Raw genomic sequence first — 13,550 nt, forward strand, 5'->3', positions numbered from 1 at the left:
ACCAACTGTAACACAGCATCCAGGACAGAGTACTCTCATTAAGCTCCCCAATCATCCAAAGTTCTTCAATCAATACTAGCTACAGAGCCATGTTGATGGCAATACGGCCAATGGATTGTGCTCATCATCTATTCCGTGCATCAATAGTGCCGTCCACATCATGGAAAATGAAATACTCCAGTCGCTATCCCTCTGCTACTGAGATGATAAACTTGATCCTGAAGTTCTACAGGTTTGATCCCTACAGCCTAGTGCAAGTCCGGACACACACATACACCAGCGCTTGCAAGAGAAAGACAACAGCTCAGAAACTAGCCATATAAATGCCCTGCTCATGACTCCAATCAGAAAGCGGCCAGAAAATGCAAGAAATATGTCTAAGTAAAATCTCCTTATTTGCCCAGGACATCAAATTAAGATTTAAAATCTCTCTTTCTGGGCTTCTATTTTCACATGTGACCAAAAAAAAAAAATCAGAGTTCTGAATAGATCAATGGTTCTCAAAGGTTTTGGTGGAAACATGGCAGAACAATTTTTCCTGAAGGAAACTCTACTCAGAACCACAAAATATAAAACAAAAGCTGACCTGTTCTTGTTGAAAGTAATTGAGCCTTCTTTTCTGTCTCCTTCCACAATACCCTTATCTTTTGGAAACTCTTAAATCTAGTTCACAAACTGTTTATCTAAGGTAATTTCCAGCTCTGAGCTGCTATAAATTGATAAGCTAAGTTTGATTATGTGTACTTGTAGCCCATGCTATATAAGATCTGACATGGTTAAACAATAACACCTTTTCAGCTACGACAGCAGGTATTAGGAACCCTGGTGGCACAATGGTAAGTGCTTGGCTGCTGGCCAAAAGCCTCACTGTTCAAACTTACTAGCCTCGTTGTGGGAAAATAGTCCTGGTTATCTGCTCCCACACAGGCTACAGTCTTGGAAACGCTATAGGACCATTCTACTCAATCCTCTAGGGTCACTCTGATTTGGAATTGATTGGACAGCACACAACAATAAAAACATAACAAACAGTGGCAGAAGTCTAGGGCTTTTCATAGCAAGTCTTAGAGCTTTCAAACATTAAGGCTATGTTTGGCTCAGTTATCCCCATGCCAAAAGCAAAAAATCCAACCAACAGAACAAGCAAAGAATGGAGATCCCAAGGAAATGAACGTCTAACCAGGCAACGTAGAGCAGAGTTCAGAATGGGCCACACAAGGCATTTTTATCTCGATAGTTTCGTCTTTTTCTGTGCACCCCCCACTTGGAGTTACTTTGGGGGCAAACTAAGATCATTTAGCTCAGTCTATAGCATATACTTAATAATCAATAAATAGTATTTCAATTTGACATTACCATATTTGGAGTCTGGATAGAGGTGGCATGCTTTCATTTTCAGAGGCAAACCTGAAAAGTATGCAGTCTATTTATTCAACCATGGGGAGACTCAGAGGTCAGCTACATTAACATAAAGATTCTAATTATTTTTTTCCCTACAAATGGAAAATTACTCTGAAATATCATTGAATACTCTCCTCTTCTGACAGAAGTTTGGACATGGAAACAATAGATGACTGCATGTATTCTCTTTGAAAACACATTTGAGTAGAGACTTTCAAATTCAAAACCATCTTCTAGTCAAAAAAGGGATTCTGCATAAAATAGTCACTCCACATTCTGAAAAGTATTATAAATGCAAAGTGGACTATTTTTAATGTAATTGTGTTCCAGATATTCTTTTTTTATACTCAGATGCCTTGCTTTTTAGCTCCTACTTAACCAGTGTAAAACAAAAAGGAGAGTTTCTAAAAGTAAAAGTCTCAGAGTATAATGTGTGTGATCACATTCAAGATGCTTTATTTAAGCTCTATAAATGCAGACAAAGCTAAAATATACTATATATTATAGTGGACTAATAAACAAAATAATTTAACTGCCAATATCATAGTTCAAGGAACAATAGATTAACCTGTCTTCACATTGCTGCTCTATTTACCTGCTTAATAAGAATTCCTACTCATTCCATTTGGAAAATCGCTGCACTTTGAGAGAGAGAAACAAATTAAAAATATCACCGAGGATCAAAATGAAAATAGAGAAATTCTGAAGATTCCCTGCCTTTGAAGTATAATTACAAAGACCCTGGAAAGTAATAACATAAGTTTTATGAGCACCGGGCAGTTATTTCTCACTCTCTTTTCCCTTGATTCAATTCTATCACTTTCTAACCTCCTCTCAAACTTATTTGCTATGACTTACAAAAGTTGCCCTGCGATAGGTTCCCGTGTTGTGGTTTCTCAGGTATGCACTGCTGAACAGCCCTGGGCACATGGCACAGGGAGGGAGACTGTTGGCACAGTCAACACTCAGCGGTCTTGTGCCAGCTCTCCACCCTGCTGCCTGCCGAGCTCTGGCCTTGCAGCCTCAAGCTCCAGATTTTGAATGAGAACAGTAACACACTTTCCTGCTAAGGACTGAAAGCAAACAACCAACCAAACCCACTGCCTCAAGTAAATTCCAACTCAGAGCAGCATTTTAGGACAGAGCAGAGTGTACCATCGACTTTCCCAGGAGTTCGTCTTGACAGCAGTGCGATCCACAGTGGCCGGTGAGTTCTAACCGCCGACCTTTGAGTCAGCAGCCAAGCACCTTCCCCACAGATCCACTGGAGTTTCTCTGGGAAGGATACTTGCTAGGAAAGGAAACTTCCAAACTCATGAAAATAGGATTATGAAACTTACAATTCAGAAACAATGGTTCTGCTGTCTACAGTTCACCTGGCTTGGAAGCTGCACTGGGTTCAGCACAGAGGGCAACTCGTCTAGTGCACGGCCAGGGAAAGGCTGGGTTGGCTGGCTGGCCATTTGGTTGAACTTCGTGTTAGGAGTTCCTCCCACCCAATCCTTTACCTTCAGAAAATACCCAGATTTTCAGCCATTGTTTTAGAAATCTTGAAGCATATTCTTTCTCTTAGGATCTCTGGATTTCCAGTTCATAGTGGTCTTCGTGTGATGGTTTGGGCCATGCTATCAAGGCTTGCCAGACCTAGGACGAGTTTTGTTTTCACCTAGTGGTTCTGCATGGGGCTACTAACCACAGGCCTGGGGCTGGGAAGCGCCAGCTGCTCGGAGAGAGAAAGAGGAGACTCCCCACTCTCATAAAGAAAGGAAGCCTCAAAGACCCACAGAGGCCCTGCCCTGTGGGTTGTCATGTCAGCGCTGACTTGAATCAGAGTTTTTGAGTCTCGCTGGCACCAACAGAAAGCCATAGCTCACCTCATCCATTGTATGTGATAACCCCATAGAAATGCACGACCTATCTAATGGTTACTTGTTTCTAGCTTTTTCTCAAGGTGATTAATCACATAGGCTTTATTCTCAACAATTTGTATACTACCCTTATGTGCTGAAATCTTCATGCTCACAGGATAATATGCTGTTTCCCCGAAAGTAAGACATCTCCCCAAAATAAGACCTACTTACAGTTTTGCCTCTCGTTGAAATATAAGGCAGCCCCCTGAAAATAAGACCTCCTGAAAATAAGGCCCCGCAAAACTACCGTAAGTCTGGACTCTGGACCGTAGGGGTGGGCGCCGCCACACAGCTCACTGTTGGCCGCAGCGCAGCCGGAGCAGACAGGAAGTGCAAGGTCTCTTTTAATAAAACAATAAATAATAAATGTGTGGCGTATTCTTCTTCATAGAAAAATAAGACATCCCCTGAAAATAAGACCTAGTGCATTTGGGGGAGCAAAAATTAATATAGGACACTGTCTTTTTTCGGGGAAACAGGGTAGTAGAGAGGTTGATGAATACTTACCACTTCCAATGAGTGACTTACAAGAATCCATTCTATGGGGAGGAGTGGGGAGAGGGGCCTGTAAGATTCATGAGCCTTAAAAAAAAATGAAGAAAAGCTTAATTCAGAAGAAGTTACAACTTTTCCAAGATACCTGAAAACAATCAAACTTTGTTTTTAGATATGAAAATGTGACAGCTGGCTTCTCTGTAACTTTAAAAATATTTACTATAAACAGCATTATGATTAGATGCCTCCTCTTTTTTCCTCTGAAAAAGCACTTTTTGGTTTTGGTAAATGTCACAAAAGGTATTGAGCCCACTTGAGTGCTGTGAAGTTGGGGATTAAGAATATGGAGAAGATACATTTACAGGAGAAAAAAAAACTCAGAAAAATATGACCATAACATCAACTACGGAGACAACTTTATTATTTGTTTTGTTTTGTTTTTTTCATTAACATTTTTTTCTTCTTTGTTTTTTTAATTCAATATCCAACTTTCTTTTTTTTTTAAATCATTTCACTGGGGCCTCATACAACTCTTACTGCAATCCATATATACATCCATTGTGTCAAGCACATTCGTACATTTGTTGCTATCATCATTCTCAAAAGAAACATATTGCCTCCCTTACTCTCTACTAGACCTGGACGGGGGAAGAGCATCCTTCCCTGGGGATCCAGCCAGCTGCAGGACTACTAGGAAGAGTTTGTCAAGCAAACAGATTAAAAAAAAAACAATTGGGGCAGTGTGGGGGTGGGGAGAAAAGGGGAACTGATAGCAATGATGAACGTAAAATCCCACCCCACCCACCCCCACCCCGAGGGGGCCAAATAACAGAAACCTGGGTGAAGGGATACATGGGACTGTGTAAGATATTTAAAAAAAATATATATATATATAATTTATCAAGGGTTCACAAGGGTGGGAGGAGGCGAGGGGAAAGAAGAGAAGCTGATACCAAGGACTCCAGTAGAAAGATAAAGTTTTGAAAGTGACGATAGCAACATATATACAAGTTTACTTGATATAATCAGCTCCTCATTTTCCCCCCGTCCTCCCTGCCCTGCTCCTACTCCCGCATGAACCCTTGATAATTTAGAAATTATTATTATTTTTTCATATCTTACGCTGCCCGACGTCTCCCTTCACCCACTTTCCTGTTATCCGTTCCCCAGGGAGGAGGTTATATGTAGATCCTTGTAATTGGTTACCCCTTTCCACCCCACCTTCCCTTCACCCTCCCAGTATCGCCACTCTCACCACTGGTCCTGAGGGGTTCACCTGTCCTGGATTCCCTGTGTTTCCGGTTCCTATCTGTACCAACGTACATCCTCTGGTCTAGCCAGATATGTAAGGTAGAATTGGGATCAGGATAGTGGGGAAGGGAGGAAGCATTTAAGAACTAGAGGAAGGTTGTATGTTTCATCATTGCTACACTGCATCCTGACTGGCTGGTCTCCTCCCTGCGACCCTTCTGTAAGGGGATGTCCTGTTGCCTACAGATGGGCTTTGAATCCCCACTCCGCACTGCCCCTCATTCACAATGATTTGATTTTTTGTTCTTTGATACCTGATACGTGATCCCTTCGACACCTCGTGGTCACACAGGCTGGTGTACTTCTTCCATGTAGGCTTTTTTGCTTCTTGGGCTAGATGGCCGCTTGTTTATCTTCAAGCCTTTAAGACCCCAGACACTATATCTTTTGATAGCGGGGCACCATCAGCTTTCTTCACCACATTGCTTATGCACCCATTTGTCTTCAGTGATCGTGAGACCACTTTATTAAGAAACCCTCATTTACATATGTCTTTACAGACTTCAAGGAGCCCTGGAAGCAGAGTGTGTTAAGCATTAGGCAGCTAACCAAAAGGACTGCGGTTCAAACCCACCAGTTGCTCCACAGAAGAAAGAGGAAGTAGTCTGGTTCTGGAAAGATGTACAGCATCAGAAACCCTCGGGAGCCATTGCAGTCTGCTCTATGGACTCATGATGACTCAGAGTTGATGCCACAAGAGTAAGTTTTTAGGTAGTTTTCAGATTTCATTCATTTACCCTCTTTGAATTAGATCTATCTTTTCTGATACAATTCTACTTCCTGCAGCCCTGGATAATAAACTGACCCTGTTTCATTCAATTCACTTTCTATGCACACTTGTGTGCCAGATGCCTATTAAATACTTCATCACCATGATTCATACCTTTGTCTCAAGGAAAAGTAACATATTGCCTCCCTTACTCTCTAATAGACCTGGATGGGGGAAGAGCATCCTTCCCTGGGGATCCAGGCAGCTGCAGGACTACTAGGAAGAGTTTGTCAAACAAACAGATAAAAAAAAACAATTGGGGCGGTGGGGGGTGGGGAGAAAAGGGGAACTGATAGCAATGATGGATGTATAATCCCGCCCCACCCACCCCCACCCCTAAGGGGCCAAAAAACCAGAAATGTGGGTTAAGGGATACATGAACTGTGTAAGATATGAAAAATAATAATAATATATAATTTATCAAGGATTCACAAAGCGGGGAGTGGGGAGGGGAAAGAAGAGAAGCTGATACTAAGAACTCCAGTAGAAAGATAAAGTTTTGCCCACATGGAAGAAGCACACCAGCCTGTGCGAACACAAGATGTCAGAGGGATCAGGTATAAGGCATCATCAGAACAAAATATCTTACCATAGTGAATGAGGTGGGGAGTGCGGAGTGGAGACCCAAAGCCCATTTGTAGGCCACTGGAGATCCCCTTGCAGAAGGGTCTCGGGGAGGAGACGAGCCAGACAGCATGCGATGTAACAAGGATGAAAAATACAACTTTCCTCTAGTACCTAAATGCTTCCTCCCTCCCCTTCCCACCCTCTCCCCCCACTATCATGATCCAAATTCTACCTTGAAAGTCTGGCTAGACCAGAGGATGAACACTGGTCCAGATAGGAACCAGAAACACAGGGAATCCAGGGCGGATGATCCCTTCAGGACCAGTGGTGTGAGTGGCGATACTGAGAGGGTAGAGCAAGAGTGGGTTGGAAAGAGGGAACCAATTACAAGGATATACATGTGACCTCCTCCCTGGGGGACTGACAACAGAAAAGTGGGTGAAGGGAGATGCTGGACAGGGCAAGATATGGCAAAATAATAATGTATAAATTATCAAGGGCTCATGAAGGAGGGTAGAGCGGGGAAGGAGGGGAAAAAATGAGGACCTGATGCCAGGGGCTTAAGTGGAGAGCAAATATTTTGAGAATGACGAGGTCAATGAATGTACAAATGTGCTTTACACAATTGATGTATGTATGGATTGTGATGAGTCGTATGAGCCCCTAATAAAACGATTTAAAAAAAAAGAAAGATAAGGTTTTGAAAGTGACAATGGCAACATATATACAAGTTTACTTGATATAATTAAATTGTTATAGTATTTGTAAGAGCCCCCAATAAAATGATTTAAAAAGCCCAACACATTGCTGTCAAATCCATTTGAACTCAGGTGACTCCACTCATGTCTGAGTAGAACTCCATTTCATAGGATTTTCAGAGGACGATTTTGGGGAAGCAGTTAAGCCAGGCCTTTTGTTTGAGATAGCCATGAACGGAGTCGAACACCCAGCATGTCAACCATTTCCGCCACCCACCAACTCCCCGGAAGTGTCCAGATGTGAACTCAGCAACTCCCTCGTGGTTTACAAATGATTTGTGAATGAATAGTCCCTTACAAGGTTGTCTAGCCCTTCCACATAACAGGCTTGTAGACAGCAGAGGAAACCAAGGAAAGCTATCAGCCGATGGTAGGGAATTTTCCTCAAGCCCCAGAGCAAACTCAGTGCTGATTAACTACTTTGGTCTTGGGCCAGCTGACTCTGCCACAGACCATGCTGGGGCTGACTGTCGCCTGCACCAGTGCCCTTCTCGAGACACCACAGCCAAGAGGTGACGTGGCAAAATACCTTCCTGAAACAGATGGTGCTCCTACCAAAGAGAAATGCGTACAAAGCTGAGGCTATAGCATTGTGCGTCTAGACAATTGTTGGAAGCATCTGCTTGTTTCTCAAAGAGGAATATCAATTGTACAGGCTGTAAATGTTCTGGTGAGTCAACCTATGACAGAAGCATACCAGTTAATTATAGTTATCAGAGATTATTCTATATTAGCCAGCAGCAAACCTGTTAGCCTGGTCTTTAGCTCTTCTATTAACGGGAAAAGCAGGCTCCTTGTATGTATTACTACACAAGCACACTAAAGCTTGCCAAAAATATTTTAAAGAAAGAAGAAGAAAAAAACCCCCAAGTGCCTAAAGCTAGCTGATTTTATATATCTGCTATCTAAAGCTTCAACAAAGCCTTCACTAATAAGAAAGATTATCTTCAAAGTTGCAATTTGGAAATGAGAGGAGGAGGCGATGTGCTACAATTTGAAAGAATCCGTGGAAACCGTTTCATCCAGGTATCACACAGCGATCAGTCTGAAATGGAATACTGGCGTCTGACTTCATCTCAAAGATTACTGTCCTGGCTTAAAAATAAGGCCACAGCTTTGTTTTAGAAGGTTAAAACCTAAGAGCATAAAGTCAAGTCACTGCCTCTGATGATGACATCAAGGGATATTTCTGGAAGTCAAGGCCACTTCCATAACAAAAATAATCATGGCTGGGAAGATCCATAGGGATCAGCTAGTGCAGCTTCGCATTCTCCACCCTCCAGCTCTTACTGATTATCTCGCAGTCGAGGAAGCCAAAGCATGAAGGGACGAAGGGATTGGCTTCCTATCACAAAGCTAAGTCGTTGCCAATGAGTCGATTCCAACTCACGTGAGCCTCTGTGTATCAGAGAGGAGCTGGACCCCACAGGGTTTCCAGCGGCTGCCTTTTCTCACATAGATTGTCAACCCTTCCTTCTGAGGTGCCTCTGAAGGCATTCCAACCAACAAACTTCCTATTAGCAGGGACTCTGTCCACGTCTGCTGATGCCTGATTTGCTATTCTTTCCAACCTGCAAACCTTAAAATTAGTCAGTATATCTTAGTTTTCATTAAGAACTTATTGTAAATTAAAATATGCTGTGAAATATTACACAAATTTGCTTTTAACCCCTTTTTGATAAGAAACCTAGTAACACATAATATGTATGACACGAATAGCTAATTATTATATAAGAATAGCCTGGATAGAAAGAAAAATAAGGAAACTGAAATAAAAATATTTTTCATATCAAATTCTAAGATTAACGCAAAACTGAAAGCTATTCTTTCAATACCTAAGAACACCTACTATCTTTCTATATTAAATGTTGAAGCATAGTTTTAAGAGTTTGACCACTTGGCAGAAGTTGAAACCATGGTACTAGAACCTGGAAATTTGGTGGTGGGGAGGTGGAGGGGGTGTATAGGGGCAAAGAAGCCTTGGTGAGGCCAGGGTTAAGTGTTTCACTGCTAACCCAAAGGAGAGTTCACCATTTGGGACCTAAGAGCAGCTCTGCTTCCATGGAGGTCACCTAGAAACCTGATGGATAGTTCCACCCTGTCCTATAGGATCAATATGAATTGTAACTGGCAAAGGGATCTTGGGGGTTTGGGATAAGAAATGAGTCCTAGGTTCTCCCCCAAGCCCAATCGTGTTCAACCCAAAATCATAGGGAATGAAGCCATAGCCCACTAATCCCAACCCAAATCAACTGAGAGGGTGAAGGGAACCGGGCCAGTTCATTCCACAAATGGAACCCAGGCCAAGCCACAGAATATCTGAGGCAGAAGTCAACAACCCTGAAAGCAGGGGATTTGCTAGAAATGGGGCAAGGCTCAAATTTTAACCAAAATTGAAAAGCATGAAATAATGAACTTGATATTCACTGCCATCTGATGCCCCGTGCTGTGATACAAAAGAATATAATAAAGACTGGTGCTGCTGTGATGGCGCCATTGTTTATTCAAAGTGACTGAGTGCAAAGGGATGCACTGGACCAAACTGTGCTCGCTGAAGTTCTCCACCCAGCTTCCATTTCAGGGGACCTCTTTCTTTTTCACAATCCTCAGCCATTTCCCCCTCCATTTGTAGCCTGATTTTTCAGAATCCTTGCAAAGGCTTTGCACCTGAGACCTCCTCAGCATCTCAACTTGAACTTCTCTGTGTCTTATTTTCAGCAACCCTTTGCCTATGGACAGACGACAGTAGAAGAACCCACGCTGAATTTCTGGTGATTGAAGGTGTTTGAATGCGGTTTGACAGCATTCTAAAGATAGAAAAAAGTGTCAAATTCTCCTGTGACACCCTAAGTACTTTCCAATCACTGTCAACTTGCATAACTCAGAAGAGGGAAGAGAAAGCCCAGAACTTCTGTATCGTATGTCCAAAAGAGTCCGGAGGAAAATGACACTTGCTCAGGAACCCAGACTGAAGAGGAAGAACGAAGGCAGCTGTATCGGGGCGAGGATGGTTATTTGCTCATTTAGAGCCTCTTGGTGGCTGAGACTCTTTTGTGAACTCTACCATCAAGGAAGCAGCCATGAAGGGAATCCAGGTAAAGCATCAGACCTCAGGAGTGTCCATCTGGTCCTACCACTTAAGAGCTAAGTGATGTTGACCACGTTACTTAACTTCCCTTATATTCCCTTTTTTTAAAATCTAGGAATAGTTCAATAATTTCATGTGCTAATGAATATAAGATGCTTTTCACAGTGTCTTGTGGAGAGTAGGTGCTCAACAAACATAAATCAGCATTAATTATTCTTTTCATTAAAGCAAGCCTGTGCACTATTTCCTCTGCAGTCAGCAGCAGCCACCGCGTGCTACCAAAGAGAGAACCAATCTCATACCAATGGGCGCAGATTTACCCATCACATACAATTAGGTTTGTCCCTGATAGGCTGTGTGGCCCTGAACAAATCACTGAACCACTTTGAATTTCCTCAGTTTTGTCATTTGAAAGCAGAAGGATACTTACCCCCTAGGTGTGCAGCTAGGTTTGAAACTATGTGGTTTCAGGTGCTGTCAAGGCAGTTCCACGCCAAAGCGACCCTGTGCACAGTGGAAGGAGACGCTGCCTGGTGCATCACTGCCACAATTGTTGTCATGTTTGAGACCATTGTTGCAACTGTTGTGTCAATCCGTGCATTGAGGCCCTTTCTTTTTGTCTCTGACCTACCTCACCTCCATCTTATTCTTCTCCAAAAGCGAATCCTCTAATCTTGAAAGTGGTCTCTCCAATAACATGTAAAATCGCAGAGGACTAAGTCTTGCCATCCTCTCTGTCAGGAGACTTCTGTTGGTACTTCTCCCAAGACAGATTTGTTGGTTCTTCTGGTAGTCAGTGGATATTTCAATATTGTTTCCAACACCATAATTTTCTCCTGTCTTCCACATTCCTCATCCAACTTGCTCCTAAGTATAAGATTATTGAAAATGGCCGGGCTTTTTTGAGGTCCAAGAGTCAGGTGCACCTGAGACCGCAAAGTGACAGCTTTGCTCCTGAGCATTTTCATCAGATCTTTGCACGCGATGTGCCCAACACAAGATGCAGTTTCATTTCTGCAGTTTGACTGCTGCTTTCCTGAGAATGGATCACGGATCCAAGAAAAAGAAAATGCTTTTTTTTTAATTGATCATTTGATCGGGGGCACTTACAGACATTATGACAATCCATGAATCAGTTGTATCAGTGAACTTGTACAGATGCTGCCGCCATCCTCTTCCAAACATTTTCCTTCCACTTGAGCCCTTTGATGTCAGCTCCTCTTTATTCCCTTGAAAAATAAAATTCTTTTTTTTTTCTTTCTCTTTTTTAACATTTTATTAGGGGCTCATACAACTGTTATCCCAATCCATACACACATCAATTGTGTAAAGCGCATTTGTACATCGTTTCTCAAAACATTTTCTCTCCATTTAAACCCCCGACATTAGGTCCTCATTTTTCCCCTCCCACCCCACTCCCCCCCTCCCGCATGAGCCCTTGATAGTTTATAAATGGGTATTTTGTCATATCTTGCCCTGTCCGACGTCTCCCTTCATCCACTTTTTGGTTGTCTGTCCCCCAGGGAGGAGGTCACACACGGTTCCATGTAATCGGTTCCCTCTTTCCTACCCATTCTCCCTTTACCCTCCCTGTTTTGCCACTCACACCACTGGTCCTGTAGGGCTCATCCGTCCTGGATTCCCTGTATTGAAAAATAAAATTCTTGACAACTTCAATTATGATGTTGTTTGTTGATTTTTTTTGCTTTACATGAAGCTGTACTTCATACTGAAAGTTGTAGTAGTTAATCTTCGTCACTAGGGGCCTTAGATCCTCTTTGCTTTCAGCAAGATTGTATCATCTGCATAGCACCAATTTTTAATGAGCCTCACTCTAATCCTGATTTCTCAGGTTATTTGCTAAGAATAAATATGGTGAAAGGATCAATCCTGATGAACACCTTTCCTAATATTAAACCATGTAATATTCCCTTGTTCTCTTCAAAACAACTGTCTCTAGGTCTTTATACAGGTTCCACATGAGCACAATGAAGTGTTCGAGAATTCCAGTTCTTTGAAAGTGTATACATAGCTTGTTATGTTATACTTCAAAAGTCTGCCCTCTAAAACTTTGAAGGCCATAGCACAAGCTATAAAACACAAATAACATCTTTCTGGTATTCTTTGATTTAAGCCAAGATCCGTCTGACATCAGCAGTAATATCTCTTGTTTCAGGGCCTCTTCTGAATCTAGCTTGAATTTCTGGCAGCAACTTGTCACTATAATGTAGCAACTGAATTTGAATAATCTTTAGTGAATTGGACTTGCATGTGATATTATGATATTATTCAATGATTTTAGCATTCTTTGGGATGACCTTTCTTTAGAATAAGCATAAGTGTGGCATCAAGTAGGGAGTGCTCCCATTTCAACATTAGTGTCTCAAAACATTCTGATTGGTGTTCTGCCAATCCCCAGTGCAGCTTGGACTTCTATTAGCACCATCAGTTTGATCATAAGCTTATGCGACCTCTCAAAATGCTTGAACACCAACTTGTTCCTTTCAGTACAGTGCTCTGTGTATGCCTTCTCTTTTTTGATAGCAAAATTAGTCAATTCTTCTACTTTTAATAAATAAGAAACATAATCGTCTGGCCCACATAAAAGCCGGGAACACTTCATGAAGTGCGTTCTCTGTGTGCAGGGGCAAACTCATCTCTACAGCATTCCGTCAGTGTGTGTGCAGCCAAAGCAGGCATGCTTCCATCTTTCTGGGATGTTTCCAGCACCATTTAATACGTTGCATAAGTAATCCTTCAAACTTCAACTCAAAGCTTGAATATTTTCCCATTCCTATCAGTTTGAGATGTGCAGAGCTTTCTAACTCTAGGTCTCGGCACATTTAACTGTAAAATTTGGTCTTCTCAAGCTTTCCTTTCAGATCTTCTGATCAACTCCCCCCCACCCACCCCCCACTGTGCAGCCCACTTCAGTGCCTGAAACCCGCGGGGTAAAGCCAGGCAATGGTTCAGGATGAGTTGGCTTTTGCATAGGACACTGTGAGAGGCCCACGGGATCAGACCTGCCTCAAATCCAAACCCGTGCACAATCAGCTCTTATTTCATCATTTCTTCCATTCACTTTAGCCAGTCTATGTTCAAAAAAACACTTTAAAAAAAATCATTTTTATTGGGGGCTTATACAACCTTTATCACAGTCCATACATACATCCATTGTGTCAAGCGCATTTGTACATTTGTTGCCATCATCATTCTCAAAACATTTGCTTTATACTTGAGCCCTTGGTATC

The 13,550-nt window shown here is 42.2% G+C and overlaps 1 non-coding gene across 1 annotated transcript; it reads right to left on the bottom strand.

The window, feature by feature from the left end:
- Window positions 1-13,213: 13,213 nt before the first annotated feature.
- Window positions 13,214-13,345, bottom strand: LOC115868583. Its single transcript, XR_004045680.1, has one exon. It is a non-coding gene; the product is annotated as a small nucleolar RNA SNORA42/SNORA80 family (small nucleolar RNA).
- Window positions 13,346-13,550: the final 205 nt, after the last annotated feature.

The sequence above is a fragment of the Echinops telfairi genome, unplaced genomic scaffold (assembly GCF_000313985.2).
Source record: "Echinops telfairi isolate 266 unplaced genomic scaffold, ASM31398v2 ScPeMD7_12;HRSCAF=54, whole genome shotgun sequence".
NCBI classification, from domain to species: Eukaryota; Metazoa; Chordata; class Mammalia; order Afrosoricida; family Tenrecidae; genus Echinops; species Echinops telfairi.